The sequence below is a fragment of the Phacochoerus africanus genome, chromosome 4, assembly GCF_016906955.1.
Source record: "Phacochoerus africanus isolate WHEZ1 chromosome 4, ROS_Pafr_v1, whole genome shotgun sequence".
Taxonomy (NCBI): Eukaryota; Metazoa; Chordata; class Mammalia; order Artiodactyla; family Suidae; genus Phacochoerus; species Phacochoerus africanus.
This window is the reverse complement of record NC_062547.1, coordinates 100,464,391-100,483,941: the sequence shown is the minus strand read 5'-3', so window position 1 is coordinate 100,483,941 and position 19,551 is coordinate 100,464,391. Positions and strand designations below refer to the sequence as shown.

General features: G+C 40.0%; 1 long non-coding RNA gene across 8 annotated transcripts in view; it reads left to right on the top strand.

Moving 5' to 3' along the window:
- The window catches only part of LOC125126167 (uncharacterized), a 150,329-nt gene that overhangs the window by 7,415 nt on the left and 123,363 nt on the right, over positions 1 to 19,551 (top strand). For 3 of the 8 annotated variants that reach the window (XR_007134535.1, XR_007134528.1, XR_007134529.1), the window contains exons 1-4: positions 3,688 to 3,889; positions 4,186 to 4,297; positions 17,295 to 17,416; positions 18,731 to 18,831. This is a non-coding gene — a long non-coding RNA (uncharacterized LOC125126167). The other 5 variants (XR_007134532.1, XR_007134533.1, XR_007134530.1 and 2 more) reach the window with 3 other exon arrangements.

The window sequence follows — 19,551 nt, the reverse complement described above, 5'->3', positions numbered from 1 at the left end:
AAACAATGGCTCTCTCTGTCAGCAGCGCTTAGTTCACTGGACACTGACCTTGGAGCTGAGGGTGCAGCCAGGCGATCCCTCTCCTGGGAACCATCCTGGCCCCCAAATATTGGCCTCTCACTCCCACCTGCTCCTCTAGTCCCAGGACGCAGTCCAGAGGGGCAAAAGGCAAGTCCCTTCGTGGCAATGGTTTGCCTGTGCAAATAAAACACTGAATAAATTAACCTCAAACCAGCTAGTTGGGGTGTAGTAGTTTAGCAGGACTAATTGCAGACAATGGAGCTGAAATGACTTTTCCAATTAGCTGCTGGTTGGAGTTTAGTTGGAAGAACTGTCAGCTCCAACGATGGGTAATTGCTTTATTGCTCACAAAACTATCATCTATTTAGAACATATGTGCTAATTACTTTGGATGGGCGTCGGAAAAAGAGACCATAAATCTAATAGCACTTAAAAAGGTCTGTGGTGCTTGTAAGCAACACCAGTCCTTTGCACTTTATCTCCTGTCCAGGTTGGCATGATGGATGGCTGTCTTTCAGAAAGGCTAAGGTTTTGGACCAGAGGCACCAGTGGGATGCTGTGGTCAAGTCCCATGCAGGAGAGATGGCGAACAGTGCATGCTGTGCTGAGGTGATAAATCACTGTCATCAAAACCAGTCCCCTCTTTAGCTGTGCACTTTTTTCATTTTCGTAAAAGATTACTTTAGAAATCTTTTAATTGGATTATGCTGGGAAATTAATCCCCTTTAGCCTTGGCTAAATTTATTGTGGCCACTATCAGGAGGAAAGCCCTGTAACTGCAGCGAGGGCCACGTCCTCTTGCTCCCTCCTTCCCTCAGCCTTCCAGGGTCTCCCAGCCATCAGTGACAGCCATGCTTCAACTCCTCAGGAGTGACTGTGTGAGAGAGAGTGAAAAGACATCTGGGTGGAAAGCCACAGCGCTTCCCAGTGAATCTCCTTTGTCCTAAATGCCACGTTTCTGTCTCACTCATATTCAGCATTTCCATAGCATCGTGCCTTCTTCCCAAGTGGTTCTGGGGGCCTGAGACCAGCGAGGAAGGAGGCTTGAGTGTCGGGAAAAGAAAGTGGAGTGTGCAGAAAGCAGAGGGCTGCCAGCCAAAGTCATTACTTTGTTCTCTTCCCACAACTCCCCTATCCCCCTTCTGGGTCTCTACCTGGGAGCTGGGTTTGAGAAAACACTTCCCACTCTACTTTTCTGCGCAAAGACGCACGGCTCGCTCTTGGCGTTTTCTTTGGCAATAAGTCTGGAGGCACTTCCCATGGACATGAACAGCGGTTGGGGTCAGAGAGCTAGTTTCTTCCTGTTTTCCGGCTCCTAGGGTATCAGCGCAAAGTTGGGCGGGGACCTCCCTTCTAGCCTCGCGGTCCAGAGTCCTTATCCTGGACAAGCGCAGCTCGGGCCGCTGCGGAAGCTGAGAGTCGGCCCCGCCGGCCGCTTATCTCAGCGGGAGATGACAACATCTGCCTGAAACGGGATACCTACTCTTGCAGCTCAATTTAGCTCTTAATAGCAGACCTCTGAGGTGTGGTTAATTGATGGGGATAAAGGCGTAATGACTTGACGGGGAGACGCCAATGATCCTTTAATATACTTTTAAAAGAACAACAACCACCCCAAACACCAGCGTGTCATTGCTTGGTGGGAGGAAAAGACTAGGATCTGGAGGCAGAAAAAGCGACACTTGTGCTGTTTGTATCTAAAGGCTTTAGTGAGGGGTAAGCCCTAGCTCTCAGGGCTGGGGCGCCCAGGAACCACCAGGGCGCGCAGCTCTGGCTGGCAGAGGGTTGTTGCGCGACAGCGGGCGGCGGGGGGCGGGGGGGGGGGTGGGAACGGGAGGACGACGACTGGGCCACTCTATCAGCCCCTACCCTGCAAGACAGGCAGGCACCTTCGTCTGCTCTCCATCCAGGGCTGTCCTTTATCCTGTGAGAGCGAAATGATCAAGTGGCATTGCCGGGCGGACACTGGCGGGGGTTCCGATGCCTGGACAACCTCCGAGGGACCCCAGCACCAGGAGGGAGAGGCACGCGCCTCTCTCTGTGTGTTTATTTATTTATTTTTGTGTGTGTAGATCACCCCGAAACGCAGATCCAGAGCACAGCAGCCCCAGCATGTGGCGGCGTATTTCTCTGTCTGCCCAGACCCCTGGGGCAGGGCGTTCTGGGATTTACCTGCGCGCAGCTGGGTCCCGCCTCGGGTCCCAGGCGCCTCTGCGCACCACCCACCCAGACTTCCGCCCGCTGCTGTGTCCTCAGTGCCCTCCCATTCCTTCACCCGACCTCCCTTTGCTCAGTTGTAGTTTAGTCTCCAGAGGGTCAGAGGAATGTATTACACCGCGCAAGCCCATCACGAAAATGAAAAAAATCAGATCGCCTTTTCTGTTTGCAAAGGAGGACCTCCTCCAGGTCCGTTTGGTGGTGTTCCTCGCAGGTTTTGCGAGTATCCTGCTTTATACTTAGGAAAGGGATACCCGTCTTGCTTCGGTTTCGAGCTCCCTCTGGAAACAGAAGGAGAAATGACTCCAATCACCGTCCATATTTTATTGTATTGAGAGATCTCAGGTGTTTCGGCTGCTGCTATTGTCTGCCTTCCTCCCTAAGCCCACATAACAGGGATGAAAGAGTCCCAAGAAACTTCATTTCCCCAAACCCAAACCCTCTTGCCGAGAAGGCTTGCATAGTCACAGGGTGAAGCTCTGGGGTAAAAGATTTGAAGAAAAGCAATTAAGTGTCTCAACTCGCAGAGTGTGCCCGTCTCGGGTGGTTCTGTCTAACCTCATTTACTGTGGTCCTGCCCTCTGTAATGTGTAGGAATTCAAGACGCACGGTCGCTTAGCCGTCGATCCTCCCATCCCTTTCGCAGCCCCAGCCGGGGGCGACTCCAAGGCGGCGGTCAGGTCCTAGAGCACCCGAATCAGGGACAGGGTCCCAGGTCCAGGTCCATGCCCTGGTCGGCGACTCCCGGTCAAGAGCTCCTTGCCTGTGATGAAGTGCGTGACCTGGTGGCGGGTCCCCGAGGCTTTCCTGAAGGCCTGTCGCCTTCAGACAGCCGGGGTCCTGAGGTGACAGTGACGGCCGCTAGTCAGCCTATGCCCTCGGATCAGCGTGGCCCTCGCGCTGCTGGCCCGGAGGGCGGCCAGGAGGAACCTGCCCGAAGTCCGCAACGTCCCCACGGCCGTCTAGGGCCCTTACTCCAGCGTCTCCTCCGTTCCTCGCCTCACAAGGGCGCTCCCTTGCGAACGAATACTGCGCTCTGCACACCAGTTTTTTCCGATAGGGGCCCGGGGCCCCTCCCGGGGGCCCTCCCACTCCCACTCCTTCTCTCGAGGCCGGGAACTAGGCCCCGAGCAGCTCCCGGAAGCAAGGCCCACATCCGGGTACGAAGCCTCGCTCGCTGGCTTGGCGGCCAGGCTCAACGCAAGGGGGGCCGCCCCTAGGGGCGGAGGGCCTGGGCCGCGGCGTGGGCGCGTCTAGTCTTCTTCCAAGCCCAAGGGCAGCGCTTTCCCGGACGCTGAATGCTCCCACTCCGCGAGCGGCCGGAGTGACGAGTCTCGGGCTCGCGCAGAGGAAGATTCAAGAAGGAAGCCGTGCCCGACCGGGGGGTGGCGCACGCTCCCCGCCGCGCCCTCGGCCGGCCCTGGCGGTTTTTGCCCCTTGGGGTGGGCACTGCAAACTTCTATGGAGTGGTCCCACAGGCAGTGAGACGGCCTCCGCCTAATTTCGTCAGATTCGCAGACCCACCGTCGAGCGAGACCGCTTTTGCGAATCAAACTGGCTGCTCTGGTCTCCTTTCTTTGGCCAGAGAGCGCAGAGTCCTGCGGCCTTCGCCCCAAAGTTTGCACGTCCTTGGGCAGCTGGTCCTTTTCAGGTGTTGGGTTGAGAGAGGGTAGGGGGCAAGGCTGGGGAACCTCAAATGCGATTTTCTAGTCTAAGGAGGAGCTTGATTTTTAAGAAGTTGTAAAGTCAGTGGGAGTTAACTGTGTTATCTTTGAAAACATCCGTCTTCAGGGCAGAAACAGCACAGAGACGCTGCTGTGTAGTTCATAAAAAATATTTTTGGAAGACCAGATCTAGAGAGCTTTCCCAGAGACTGTTTTATAATCTCTCAGTTTAGAGAGTTGCCCTGTATCTCGCCACTAGTGTACTGATGGTATCTTCCTTCAGACAGGAATTGAAAAACGGAAATTTCACCACCCTCCAGCCAAACTTTCGAGGACTGATTGCAGAGGAACTGGTGCTCCAGATGTTGCACTAGAGGCGCTGCAAGTGTGAGCAGGTAATGTGGAGAAGAGTGACATTGTTAACAGAAAGCATCTAATTAACAGTGACTTCATTTGATTGGAAGGATGAAAAAGCCTTTTTAAATCAATCCAGATTCACTGGCCTAAACTCAGCCAATTTATGAATATGGAGCCTGACTGGGATCTGCTTTCTTTCAAACATGTCATCTTAGGGGTAATGGCATAGGTGAAGTCATTTGGTTACACTGTGGAAACTTTTATAGTGCCTTCCTTGGGAATTTAATTCAGTGCTTCTTCATTTTATTAGGAACAGACTGACTCCATCAACTGTGCTCTCCCTGTTTAGAGGCAGGACTGCTTGAAGCAATTAGGTTCACCAATTAGCATAGTTTTACTGACCCCAGCACCAGCACTGCTCCTTAGATTATCCATTTCTTCAAAGTCAGGAAAAAGCTGGAGCACAACATGCTTCCCAGGTGTCTAGGTTGAGGAAATAAGCCCACAAGCAGGGTAGCACAGCAGTGCAAAAAGCTTTCTAACATTCCCCAAAATGTTTGTTTCAACAACTTTGGTGGATTTTGGATTTTTCTTCTATTCTCTGATTCTTGATCCTGTAATACTTCTATCTTTCAAATACCCTTTAAAGTGTCTCTTCTTTGGTTGTATTTTGGCAGAATTGCGTTTAAGAAAGTGAATGCTCCCCTTTTCTGACTGCCTGCATGCTAATGATGCTTGTGGACAATGGTAGGGTCCAGAAAGAGGAAAATGCTGAAGGGCTTTTTTTAAACTCAGGTGAGAGGGTAAGGGTGTGTGTGTGTGTGTGTGTGTGGGCTTGGGCCTGCATGCAACTTAAAACCTTTCAGGAGAGGTCAGAGGGTAGATACAGGAGATGAGTCATTGCCTTCCCTAATATTGAAGATTTACCTGCAAGACTTTGTTACAGTCTCTTCATTGTGACTTCAGCTAGTTGATGACCAAGGTCTTTAGTAATAAGTGTCTGGAGCCCAAAGTAGTCTGAGAGATGAGGGGCTTTGCTCTTGCCACTGTTGTGGGTTTTGAAGGGATTACATATATGTAGCTATTTGCTTTCTCTCTCCCCCCATCCCTTTCCCTAAAATGTATATTCCTGTTAGATTTCAGTAGATTACATTGCTGACAGTTCATCAGTAGCAGCAACAATGTAATACCCTTAACCTTATTAAATCAATAAATACTAGATACATGCATTGAATTAAAAATGCATCAGCATGGCCAGGAATTGCAATCATACGGCCATGGACCTCAGAATTGAAGATGCCACTCAACAATTGACTAGTTAGCATTTATTTAACCTTTTTTTTTTTTTTTTCTGTTTTGGATGTGTAATTAGATGTTCTGGGTTTTTAACATTTCAGGGACCATTGTGTCAGGTCTGTTTTAGTTTATTTCTTGAAAATTATTTTCTTTCGCTAACTCCTCACATTTAACCACGAAAAAGATGCACACGTTTAACAGTAGTAATACACTGAAACTTTATAGTTGTTGTCATTAGTTTTCATCTAGGGAATATACTTCTGCTCAGAATATATTACTCTAGGAAGATATACTCAGGTGCATAAATTTCTACATAAGCACAACTAAATTTAGATGCATATGTATTTGTATATATGTAAATACATTATTTAGTGTAAATGTATTGCTCTATATCAATTATAAGTTTATTTTTAGAAAGAAACCACATTTAAATTTAGTTTTCAGCATTGTTAACTATAAGCCAGAGAGCTATTTATTGTTTTAAAACAAGTTACTTATTTATAATTTGATTGCTTATTGGAATTTATAACACAAGGGATTAAATTAAAATTTTCATGTCTTTAAACTTAATACTTAGGAAGTTGTACATATCTCATTTGATTTTATTTCGTGTGTGAATAATAGCTCAAATGTGGTTTACCAGGAATTGGTCACTTAAGTTGTAGATTAGTAGGTGAATTTACAGTTAGTCCCTGCTGAAAACAGAGCATGTGTTTAACACCTGGAAATTTAATGGAAAAAGTAATATTACTCTAGCTGGATATTTGTTCATACTGATTAATGATGCTAATTATTTTAAAACATTCATCCCCTATTGATGTCAGCCAGCATATATGGTACTGAATTCTAAAGATATAGTCATCGGGCCTTGAGTTCACCACACTGTGAAAGAAAAAAATCTTTATTTGATGAAATAGGCAATCAACTGAAATCTATCCTCTTTAAATAAACTGATTCCTCAGTATTTTCCCAGTGTTGGTGTAAGTTGTTGTCTGTGATGTCCCCCAGGGCTCTTTCCTCTGCTCTCTGATTTGGTATATAAAAGCAGCTCCGAATGATGGATTACTGTGTCATTGCAGCCTGCGAAGGATTAATTTGTTTCATTGATTTCTCTTTAGGCAGATTGCCAGAATTTGCTGCTTCCCACCTTTCCTCAAGACTTCTAGAAGTAATAGACAGTAATAGCCTAAGACAAATCAGCTCCTTCTTGTAAAATAGAATCATGAAACTAGGAGTCCTACAAAAGCTATGGCAAACTTTTTATTCATATATTAGGAGAACAATTAATAGGCTACCTAATATGCTTTAGAAATATTTTTAGTTGAAAAATTTCCTTCATGACTGAAAACATCATTTTAATAGCTCTTAAATAAGCATTTATAGTGTTTATCCCATACAAATTTTCTTTAATTTGTAAGGAGAAAATATGCAACTCAGGAAAAAAAATGTGTTGTTTATGTGACTGATAAATACTTTTCTTTCTATGCCAGATTTGAGGATTGAATAGCATGTCAACATAACTTTAAGTCCATGTACCTATAAATATTTATAAGAGGGTTCGACCTAAAGAATTTTTAGAAACTTTGGACAAGGACAGAGAGTATTAGAGCATGGATATGAAATTGTTTAACTGTTTAAAGAAAAAAATCTTTTTCTGATTAAAAAAGTTGTATCTACTCATACTAGAGAACTTGCAAAAGTTAGAAGGGACATTTCGTGTGCTTAATCTAAGACTTTTCCCCAGACATTTTGCACACACACACACACACACACACACACACACACACCCCCCATAGCTGTAAATATAAACCGTGTCCTGCTTTTTTTCAGTTGATGTTATACAATGAAAATGTTGCTATATAATTGAAATTATTATTAAAGTCAGTTATATCACTGTATATTGTTTTAACATATATGATTTAATTAATCATAGTTCTACTAGAGAGTTAGATTTCGAATTTTTCATTATTGTAAATAAAGTAATGATAGATAGCATTTAAAGTATAAATTTTATCATCCTCTGTTTATTTCCTTATAATATATTATTAGAAAGGAAATTACTTGGCCTGAGGGTATAGACTATTTTTAAAGATTCTTGATATGAACTGCCAAATTGTTTTTCAGGAAGATTCTTCCAGTTGATACTCGTACTGTTTGAAAAATGTTCTGTTTAGAGGCAGCATTCTAATTCATGTTACATGAGCAAAGAAAACAGAGCCACACTCTTCTCCTTGTGTTCTGAAAGCAGTGGTAGCATTTTGCATATACTTAGTCTCTCAGAAGTATTTTCCCAACTGCAGATGTGAAATAGGCTGGTTATACAAATCTATTTGTTTCCCTTCTGTAGTGCTGAAAATTATATTGATTTAATGATCTCAAGTTATACATTTTATGCAATTAGTTGTGTAGTAAAAACTAATATTGTCATGTGCTAATGTCTTTTTTTCCCCTCTATTGTGCTATGGTAGTAGTCCATGCAATATCAGCAAGTTTATGCTTTTCCTGTGTTTTGCTGAAAGGAAAAAGGAACATCTGTTTCCATTATATATCTGCATCATAATGATAACGATTAAATAGCTATTATGGTAGTATACAGTAAATATATTTTGCTGAATGACCTATACTTTCTTGTTGGAAAATTTCAGATGTTTCAGAGGCACTTAGTTTTTACAGGTAGATTTCATGAAGAGGTTTAGAAAGGCCATTGCTTACTCTTGGCAAATCATTGCAGTGCCTGTTTCACTAAAAACAAATGAACAAAGAACCCTGATGATTAAACACTAGGCTCTCTGATGAGACTATTGAATATATTTCTCTTAGGCTTATGTTTAGAGTACAAATTATTAGGTATTTCTCTCAGTGTTCTTAAATGGGTTAATCATGCTGCTAATAATAAGGTTCATTTTGTGTTTTCTGCCATTTGTGTATCTTTAATATTTTACTAAGCTGGAAATTTGAGATCGTTATATATATATACTTACAGCCTATTTCACTCTTTTTTTTTTCTTATATTAGGGGACGTAGTGATATTTACCTTTTAAGCTCAGCAGGAGAATGTTTGAAACCACACACTATTTCCATTGACCTTTAAAATTCCAGAGAAATGTTTTCATTTATTTCTTTCAGCTTTTGGTTAAAGGGATTCTGGTAGTTTCTTAAAAAATGATTAGAAAATATTCTAGACAAAAAATGGTATACAAAGAGAAACAAACACTCATGCACTCCAAACTCAATTTGAAAAATAAAATGTTACTAGAACAAATGAAGCTCTTCCTGATTGTGTTTCCTTATGGCTTCTTGAAGAGATAATAATCTTTCTAAATTTGGTCATTATGAACTTTTTTTAACATGGTCCAAATATTGGACACAAGTGACTTGTCACTAAATTTCAAAATGTTAGAGCCGCAACAGCTGTTATAACCCTTTCAATCTGATCACCTGTGACTAGGTATAAGTCTCTGTGCTTTATTGTCCTCATCTGCGAAGTTAAGGATAGGTCTGTGTGTTCTCTTATTTTTCTAGCCATAATTTTAATTTTTTGATTATCTCTTATTTTCCATATGAAACAAAATAAAACAAACAAGACAAAAGACAGAGGCTCACAGAGGTTAAGCAACTTGCTCAAGACCATACAAGTAAATCACAGAACTGGGAATAAAACTCAGTTCTTTCCACTTCCATTCAGACACTCTTTTTTACAGTCCACATTGTCTGTCATCTCTGGGTACTGGCTGACTGCTGCTCTAGCCTGTGATTAAAGGCTATCCACAGGCATGTATGATTTTGTGATTGTGCGTGCGGGAGAGGTTTCTTTCTCTTAGAATACCTTGTCTGTAGGGAAAAACATTGAAGCCATATCAGCCTGGAAGTTACCTACAGAATGAGAAGGCTGTGGGTCCTGCAGAGCCTGTGATTCCCTTCTGTATTTTTTGGACTTCCCTGGACAGAACGACAGTTTGGATATAATGAGGCTTCATTACCCTACAGTTAATTTTCTGATCTTTTCGTGGTAACTGGACCAGGAAAATAGGGAGGGGCACAAACACAGGTGTCTCTTTAAAGTACAAGCATCTAAATTTCAGTATATTTTGACAGTCAGGAGTTTAACAAGTTATTTCTTCCTTTTTTATGTAGCTTATGCTATGGTCAAATCACAGATGACTTTATTTTGAAAATGAGTTTGTTCCTTGTTTCTATTTAGCAGCCAGCTTACCAGAGCACTAAAGTGAAAGTAGCTTGAATAGAATAATGTGGAAACATGTTTTTAAAATCTCTTTGGAGAAAAACCCCGTTCTAAAAATGGCAACTTAGAATTACATGCATGTTCATTCTCTTTCAGGTTTTTACTCTAACAAATTTAATTCATTCTTAGTTAAGATGAGTAAGCTTGACTCATAATATTCACACACAGTGCCATGCCTCTCTTATGAAAAAATAGTAGTATAACTAGAAGTAGACTTATGTGTCCTATTGTAAAACCATTCTCCCCACCCTATCTGTTGTTTCAAGACCAAAAAGTTGGTTTAATAAATTTTTTGCTTCCCTCTGTAAATATATACTTGGAAACTTGTAATAGTAGTAATCCTTCTTTTTAGGGCACATGAAGCTACTCATACCAACTTTGTCAATGCTATATTCTCAAGGTAGTTGCGTTTTAACAGTAAAGCAGATAGCACACTTTTCTCTGAGTATTTTGGATCAGTTAGCTTATGTGTTCGGTGGCTTGTATAAGGAAATTTTCCATAGTAATATTAGATTGGGAAAGAGAGATGCAGTGTAATCAGATACCAGCATTTAGTACCCCTTTTATTTGGCCATTGTTTTATTTGTTCACACTCATTGAATATGATTTCTTTCATTTCTGTAGCATTTCTGTCTGGAGAGAAAGCTGTGTCTGTGTATGTGTAAGTATTTCAAACGGCAATTCTCGTCTAATTGAAACTTTTAGTGAACATCTGTAGTGTGTAATAAAAGAAATTTTCTACACTGATTAAATTTCCCCATATTGCTCTAGTAGATAGGTAAAACTCAAAGAGAAAAGGTATGGCTAAAGGAAACTAGCCCCTGACTAACCTGTTTTGTTCTTGATTGCATTGTGAATCTGGACAATGATGGTGAATATAAGGAATTTTAACCACCAAACCAACAATGCTAAAAATCAGAGAAATTCCAGTGAGACACAAGAATGTATGGTTTCTATATTGTCTGCCTCTTACCTCACTTTCTTAGTTATAATAGTTGTCTGTAGAAAGGTGGTGTGGTATTTACAAAAACAGCAACCAAATATGTAGAAAGATAATTTTCTTTTGGCTATATATACTACCAGGATTATAGGTCCTTCGATATCTACACTGTTTCTACTCAGTCCTTAATAATTTCACTTTGGACCAAGTTGAGGTTATTTTAAAGTCAGTGTTGGGAGTTCCCGTTATGGTGCAGTGGAAACAAACCTGTCTAGTATCCATGAGGATGAGGGTTTGATCCCTGGCCTCGCTCAGTGGGTCTGGGATCTGGTGTTGCTGTGAGCTGCGGTTTAAATTGCAGACGTGGCTGGGATTCTGAGTTGCTGTGGCGGCAGCTGTAGCTCCAGTTTGACCCCTAGCCTGGGAACTTCCATATGTCACGGGTGTGGCCCTAAAAAGCAAATATATATACACACACACACACACACACACACACACACACACACACACACATACATACACACGCATATATATACATACATACATATATATATAGAGAGAGCAAATATATATATATACACACACACGCATATATATACACACATACATACATATATATGGATGGAGAAAGCAAATATATATATATATATATATACATACACACGCATATATATATACACACACATACATATATATATATATATATATAGAGAGAGAGAGAGAGAGAGAGAGAGAGAGAGAGAGAGAGAGTGCACGTACTCGTGCACGTGCGCCAGTGTTGGCTACATGTTTTCTGTTGACACAGCCAATATACATTTTCCAGCTGTGACCTTAGAATTTGTCTGTGGGTTAAAAGGGATAGAACTTTCTTCTGCTGATGTTAGATTCACACATAGTAAAATTTGGTTCATGGCATGTTTTGAATTCTCCTATGTTTAGAATTTTCCTATTAGTAGATTCTTAGGAGAATTATATTACTATTGTGCTTATTGTTTTTAAGGTATAGTTAACACCTACTTGAGGTCTCATGCTTAAGGCATGTGAAATAGATAAAGGCATAGTCCCTGACCTCAGGGGGATAATAATTGGTGCTTTCTTTTGCCAATAATTTAACAGATTGTATTTTTCTAATATAGTGAATTTGTGATTTTATTAATATTACTGTATTAAGATTTTAAAGGAAAAAATACATTGTTTGCTATTGCTGTTCTTTACTTTGTGAGAAATTCTTAGAATTATAATTTGAGGAGTTCCTATCATGACTCAGTGGATTAGGAACATGACCAGTATCCATGAGGATGTGAGTTCAATCGCTGGCCTTGCTCTGTGAGTTAAGGATCCTGAATTTCTGTGAGCTGTGGTGTAGGTCACAGACAAGGCTTGGATCCCATGTTGCTGTGGCTATGGTGTTGGCTGTGGGCTGCAACTCTGATTTGACCCCTTGCCTGGTAACTTCCATATGCCACAGGTGCAGCCCTAAAAAAGAATTATTTGAGTTTAGTCAAAGCTATATTGTATTATTATTATAAGTTTCAAGTGTATGGCGTTGCAATTTGACATCTGTGTATACGACGAGGTGATCACCACAGGTCTAGTTACCATGCATCACTATACAGTTAACCCCTTCACCCATTTTACTCACCTCCTCCCACCTCTTCTCTTCTGGTAAACACTTATCTGATCTCCGTTATCTCTGAGCTTGCTTTTATCTTATTTTGTTTGTTCATTTGTTTTGCTTTTTAGATTCTACATATGAGTGAAATAATATACTTTTTTTTTTCCATTTGATATGTTTCACTTAGCATAATATCCTCAAGGACCATCCGTGTTGCCACATCCGTGTTGTCACAAATGGCAAGATTTTACCACACACAGACACATACACATATATATACACCATATTTTTTTCCTGCCCTGAGACATATAGCATTACCAGAGCCGCAGTTGTGATCTTTGCCACAGCTGTGGCAACGATGGATATTTCACTCCACTGTGTCAGGCCAGGGATGAATCTGCATCCTGGCACTGCAGAGACATTGCCAATTGCTGCATCAAGAACTCTGTATACCACATCTTTTTTTTAAATCCATGCATACATCATTGGGTATTTAGCTTGCTTCCATGTCTTGGCTATTGTAAATAATGCTGCCGTGAGCATAGGGGTACATATATATATTTTCAAATTAGTGTTTTCTTTTTTTTTTTTTTGCCATTTCTTGGGCCGCTCCCGTGGCATATGGAGGTTCCCAGGCTAGGGGTCTAATCGGAGCTGTAGCTGCCAGCCTATGCTAGAGCCACAGCAACGCAGGATCCGAGCAGCATCTGTGACCTATACCACAGCTCACGGCAACGCCGGATCGTTAACCCACCGAGCAAAGGCAGGGATCGAACCCGCAACCTCATGGTTCCTAGTCAGGTTAATTTCCGCTGCACCATGGTGGGAACTCCATATAAGATTTATATTTTAAAAAGAGACAGAACCCCCATCAGTAATAGATGGTAGAAGGTTACAATGGGTTATGTCATACTATTAGAGTTAATCTGATGTCAGCATAAGTTGCAAGGTCGTTTTAGAAAAACTGGAAGACTGACTAGAGCTAGAGCTGTCAAGGTAGTTTTAGAAAAACTAGAAGACTGGCTAGAGCTTTGTGATCTGAGGGAGTAAGGGAGTTATACTGTCCAGCTTTGAAAGCCACGTTCTAACTGATGTCTGTGACAGCCAAAAGTCATGAAGATTCTATTTTGAACCTTACCAAGTTTCATTATTAAGTTTAAATGTGTTTTGAATTTTGACAAATAATTTTAAAATTCTGAAAGTCCTTCATTTTATAGTGAGGGAGTAGCCAAAGGCAATATTTTAAAATACAGTACCTATGATAAAAACTTTTGTTCTTACGTAAACTTGTCTAATTATTTGTTTCACCCAAGAGAAGTGCAAAAAACCCTTATTTAAATTTTTTTTTATTTTTTTGCTTTTTAGGGCCACACCTGATACATATGGAGGTTCCAGGCTAGGGGTCAAATCAGAGCTACAGCTGCTGGCCTACACCACAGCCACAGCAACTCAGGATCCAAGCCGCGTCTGCAGCCTATACCACAGCTCATGGCAATGCCAGATCCTTAACCCACTGAGCGAGGACAGGGATTGAACCTGCAACCTCATGGTTCCTAGTCAGATTTGTTTCCACTGTGCTGCAGAGGGAACTCCAAAATCCTTAATTTTTGAATTTTCCTTTTTATATAAGTAGTATAACCATATTATCATCATTATATGCTAAACATACTTCATATATTATTCCCTTTTTACTGATGAATAATTTGAGGCTCAAACATGATTAAGTATTTGCTCAAGTCACATAGCTGATGAGTAATAGAGCAAGAATTGGAGTTGAAGTATGTGTCATTGCAGAGTCTGTTTCTGACCTGTGCTGATTTCACTGCTTCTTATCAAGTAACTCATACTACCTTTTGATTTTATGATGGGTCAAATCATATTCTTACAGGTACATAAAAACACATAGAACAACTCTCTTACAGAACAAAGTCTGTATAATTTCATGTTATTCTCGTGTTCCAATATCATTAGGATGATGTCATTCTCCAGTGTTTGATTATGTGATGCTGTATGTGGAAATGGCACTCTATAGGATGAAGGTTGAATCACATCCCCTTAGAGATTTTTGGCACTGGGTTGATTTAGCTGTTAAATAGCACTTTTTGCTACAAAATTTAAAAATGAATAGCAATAAATGTTATCATTTCTGACTTGTAATCTTTCTTCAAAATGTTTTAGTCTTTAGCGACTTTCAAGGGAATAAAAAATCATAGTTTTCCTTAGTGCGTGTACTGTTTTGCTAGGGCTGCTGTAACAAAGTACTGCAAGTAGGGTGGCTTTAGCAACATAAATTTATTGTCTTTCAGTTCTGCAGGCTAGAAGTTTAAGTCGTTGGCAGAATCAATTCCTTCCAAGGGCTATGAAGGAGAGAATCTATGCCATATCTTTCTTGTAGCTTGTGCTGGTGTGCTGGCAGTCGTTGGTATTCTTTGGCTTATAGAGGTAGCACCCTGATCCTTGTCTTCATCTTCGTGTAGTGTCCTCCTTGTGTGTATGTCTGTCTCTGTGCCCACATTTCCTCTATTTATAAGGTTATCAGTCATATTGGATTAGAACTCACCCTAATGACCTCATTTTATCTTATTTGCCAAAACCCTGTTTCCAAATAAAGTAACGTTCACAGGTACTGAGGTTTAGGACTTCAACATCTTTTAGGGGGACTCAACTCAACTCATAGTAGTAGGCAGTCTTTTTCTGAGATAATAAATTTGAAAATTCTTTTGTAGTGGTTATATACATAAATTTTCAGTTTGTCAAATAATCGGTATAATTATATGCACATATATCCATAAAGGAGTCACGTCTGAATATTTGCTTTTGAATAGGACTGATTTTGCATTAGCGTTATTTTTTATGTACTAATATTCTTGTAAAAAATCGTAGGATGAACAAACTGGAGAACTATTCAGAAAGGGTTTTAGTATGTTTGGCTGTCATAATGTGCAGGACAGATAATGAACTATTTTGTATGGTATTCGTTGTGCTTCCTGGATTTGAGTGAGTGATTCCTTCCCCATATTAGGGAAGTTTTCGGCTATTATCTCTTGGAATACTGTTTCTGTCTCCTTCTCTCTCTCTTCTCCTTCTGGCACCCCTGTAATACGGATGTTGGTGCGTTTCACATTGTCCCAGAGTTCTCTGAGACTCTCTTCATTTGTTTTCAATCTTTTTTCTCTTTTCTGTTCTGCATCCATAATTTCCACTAATCAGGACAGATAATGAACTATTGATGATGCATGTACAAGGTCATTATAGATGGTGGTATTATGAAGTTGGGATTTAGGTAGGCTTTCAGGGTAAGAGGATGTTACAGAATCAGAAAGGGCATGGGTTTAGGTTCTGATGTAGGTGAGTGTATTTTATGTATAGTGGGCTGTGGTGGTGAAGGGAGTCTTTGGAGCCAATTGTGTTGTCAAGGAATCCTGGCTCTGTCTCTTTAGGGTTAATGCCAGTTGTAGCTTTTAAGTTTTGAGGAATTGCTCTAGGATTTATTTTTTACTTTATCAAGTAGAAAATTTCAAGTATAGCAATAATAATAAGAGAAATACAGCCTGTAATCCCATTGTCCATAGTTAGTCATTATTAAAATTTTGGTGTCTTTTGTTTTTGTTTTTGTTTTTTAGGGCTGTACCTGCAGCATATGGAGGTTCGCAGGCAGAGAGTTGAGTCGGAGCTACAGCTGCCAGCCTACGGCACAGCCACAGCAAGTGCCACAGCAACGCGGGATCTGAGCCACATCTGAGGCCTACACCACAGCTCACGGCAATGCTGGATCCTTAACCCACTGAGTGAGGCCAGGGATCGAATCCGCATCCTCATGGATATGAGTTGGGTTCATTACTGCTGAGCTGGAATGTGAACTCCTATTTTGGTGTCTTGATACACACTTCTGCCATGCTTTTTCATTGACATTTTATCACATAAACAGTTTTCTAAAAATAAATTAGAGCCTGTAGTATTCTCTAAATATATATGGATTGAAGATCAAATGGGTAACAGACCTAATAATGGCCATTGGTGAATTGGGTCACCATAGTTCCATAAACCATTAAAGTCAAGTCTCATGTGATTTGGTCCCATGTCTCCACTCTTGTTTTTCCTTCTATCTTTCACACTGTCATGCTCCTGGCTTACTTCCTGTAGTTAGGACAGAGATCTGGTGTTTTAGCTTAATAAGGCATCTCTCTGATCTTTCTTACTCCTTTTTTCCCCTCATCTGCTAGTTCCACAAAGCTTATTGTAGTTCTCAATGTATTGTGTACCCTTTTGCATATCTATAATTTTCACTTCTTTCTGTTAAGAATAATCTTTCTCTGTTTGTCCCTCTGTTCAGCAGCTGCTCAATCTTTAGTACTCATTTCACACTTATTTCCTCTCTTAAGCCTTTATTCTAAGCCAGTTTCCTTTCCCTTTTAGACTCTAATAGCACTTTCTATAAAACTTGTTACAAACTGATTTCAGGGTATTATAGTGGCTATTTTCCATCTTCTTATTAGACTGAGTTATTTAAGGGCAGAGATCATCTTTTATTTATACTGGTATCCATGGAACTTAGCATGGTATCTAGTAGGTGTTTGAGCAAAACATATGTTGAATTAATAATCTTGTCCTGCCAGGAATGGTGGCAGTAGCTAGAATAATTGATAATTTTTGGGGTGATTGGTGAGGAAGTAAGAAGATGAGTTCAGTTCAACTTACCAAACTCTTACTAAGCATTTAAAAATTCTAACTGCTCTGCGAGACATTGTGGGAATGAAGCCAGAATGAAGTGGAACTTTAAGAATTTTCAGCTTAATTCCCAGTTTTGGTAAGTTGTTGGGAGATGATGGAAGGAATGTAAGGAAGAGTTGATAAGGAGAATGACCCTTTAAAATAGAATCGTGACTGGAAAGGAAATGTTTATGTGGTACTTTAAAATTAACAAAGTTTATTTGTTTACAGATGGCAGTAGACCTACCTCACAAGTGGGAGCAGATATTCTCAATGTTTCTATTGAAATTTCTTTATCTCCATTTGCAAGAGGAGCTCTGGAGCCTCATTCTCGTGGTAGCTACCAAGTTCTGGTACGATGCTGTGCTCTTCCACTTCATCCTCCCTGTTCTAGCAGAGGATCTGAGTTAGAATTTCTCTGTTATTGCAAGAAACTATGTAGAACTGAAAGTGGAGTGTTTCCCATAATACCGATATTGTGATTTCTTTGAGATTGTCTACTATGCTTTTTTTATCTTTATACCTGTCACAGAACCCCCAAATAGTGAGTGGTTTGCTCATCATAGGTACTTAGCAGCATGATTTTGTTTGAATTATTTGCAGCCATTAGCTGCTTCTTACTGATTTTTAGCAAATATTAATCTAACTTCTTAGTCCCTTAAATAGTAAAGAAGTGTATAAGATTAATTTTATTTATACTAAAAACTATGTCTTTAGTAGTGTTTAGTGTTTATCCAGCTCCTCAACCGTTTTTTTTTTTTTTTTTTTTTTTTTTGCTTTTTAGGGCTGCACTTGTGGCATATGGAATTTCCCAGGCTAGGGGTCAAATTGGAGCTGTAGTCGCCAGCCTATACCACAGCCACAGCAACGCAGGATCCGAGTTGCATCTGAGACAAGCAAAGCTGGATCCTTAACCCACTGAGTGAGGCCAGGGATCAAACATGCATCCTCAATGGATGCTAATCAGATTCATTTCTGCTGAGCCATGACGGGAACCCCCAAGTCCTCAAGGTTTATGAAGAAGATTCAACTGGCAGCTGATAAAATTCTAGATCTGGAATTTGTTTAATTACAAAACTTCTATTCTGTATTAACATGAATGAACACTGTAGCTAGTAATGAAAGTGTTTTTTCTTTATAAAAAATAGAAGTATTTTTCAGAATTCTGGGAAATGTTGAAATAATTTTGGCTCTAGTCATACTGCGTTTAATGCTATTGAGAAAATTGCTAACATTAACAAAAATATTTTGTAATTTCCTCTGTTATTGCTACTGGTGATGAGGGATGTAAAGTTGGCGTGCTTTCATGATTTGAACATTTCATTATAACTTTGGATTTTACATGTCAGAAGCAATTTTAGTTAAGATAGTTGAGAACATTTTTACTTAGGGATAGAGGTCAGGCTCTGATTATTTGTATTTTTAGGTCAGTGATGTAAAGAATCACTGTAATCATGCTAATTACATTCATGTATACTTCATGTATACTTGAAGTAAATACATGTATAATTTTGTATGTTAATATTGCATAGTATTTATGTATTTCTGTGACTTTATTTTTAGTTCCTTAGAACATAGTGGTTTGGGACCAAGGAATAGGTTTCACTTCTATATTGGTCATTTTATTTTGTTATTTTCTGTGACCACTGGTAACATTCATTTTGCAGATATAAGCTGTTTTCATCAGGGAACTTTGGCAAGAGAATGGCTGGATCAGCAAGTCCATCTCCATCATGGAACAACAACTTGAAGCTCATCTCTGTTGATGGTGAGTCAATGTCATCTTCAGACAGGAACAATCATGCTAGTGTTATTTTATGTTTTCAGTGTTATTAAACAACAGTTTGGTTTAAATTTTGTTTTATGAGACATTATTAGGATTTTGAGCCATAATATTTCATTACTTAAGTCTAAAGGATTGCATAAAAATCAACCTAATAGTAAAAAGGAAAGGGAATAATAATTTAGTGTTTATGAATATACCTAAAAGTAGTTTGATTAGCTTTTGTCATCTCTGTTCTTATTTTTATATAACACATGCTGGCTAACTTATTCATGACTTTTGTTTAAATAAATATTGGCCAGCACAGAATCACACATACATGATTATTTTAAAATGTATTACTGATTTCAGGAAATTTCAGGATAACTGTAGTGTAATTGTGATGACTCCCTTCCATTTTCAAATACATAGATTATTTGGTCTTTCATCTGGTAGCCATTGTTAATGCTTACTGCTGCTTGTTATCCCAGAGATACAGTGGATGACAACATATATACATTTAATATTATTACAAGAGTTATTAATATTAATATTAAGATTGGACTCTTCCTCCCCATACTCTGTAAGTAATTAAGTATAACTTGATGCATTCTTCAAAATCTCTTTCCTCAAAAACATTATTTTTAGATGATTTGTCTCATTAATATTATTATTTTCACATTAAGCCTACATCAAATATTTTTAGTTGGACTAGATTTTGGAAAT